Genomic DNA, 662 nt, shown 5'->3' on the forward strand with positions numbered 1-662 from the left:
GGACTTGTCAGTTGATGATGTTCAAGTTGGCTGCTGAACAACCTTTTATTTTTGGACAGATAAAAAGCCATGAGCAATTCTCCATATAATACAAATCCTAATACCAAATGAAGTAAAAAAAAGCTAAGATACATGTGCTGGTCTGAGACTATATGAAAGAGTTTACCTCCTATTGCTTTAACATCTGGCGGATGTTTGAAGAAAATAAGTTATTTAACTTTCTTATAAGATTGCAGTCAAGTACTGCAACAGTCAATCAAGCCCATAACACAATACCATGTTATTTTGTAAATCAAAAGGTTTCAAACAACTATATGCCAAAATGGAAAAGAAATAAAAATACACGTATAACCATAATGTGAAAGACCACCATCGTTAATAAATTTAATAAACTATTTGAGTGTTATTTATAAATTTATGTTAATCATCGATGTTTCAGTGGTGTGATTGATAGTATGTATTTATGCGGTTGTTTTGCCGGTTTGATTGATAAGATGAACATAAAAGTATATATTTCTGCACTGCTTATTTTGGTTCTCTCACGCTGCCATATCGAGTATTAACTGTGCAACTGCTCATTGTTGAATTTTAAAATAAAAATTATTTTACATTACAATTTTAAAATAATTTTTATTTCTTCCCATATATAATTCATTAAATTA

The sequence above is a fragment of the Dioscorea cayenensis genome, chromosome 15 (assembly GCF_009730915.1).
Source record: "Dioscorea cayenensis subsp. rotundata cultivar TDr96_F1 chromosome 15, TDr96_F1_v2_PseudoChromosome.rev07_lg8_w22 25.fasta, whole genome shotgun sequence".
Lineage (NCBI taxonomy): Eukaryota > Viridiplantae > Streptophyta > Magnoliopsida > Dioscoreales > Dioscoreaceae > Dioscorea > Dioscorea cayenensis.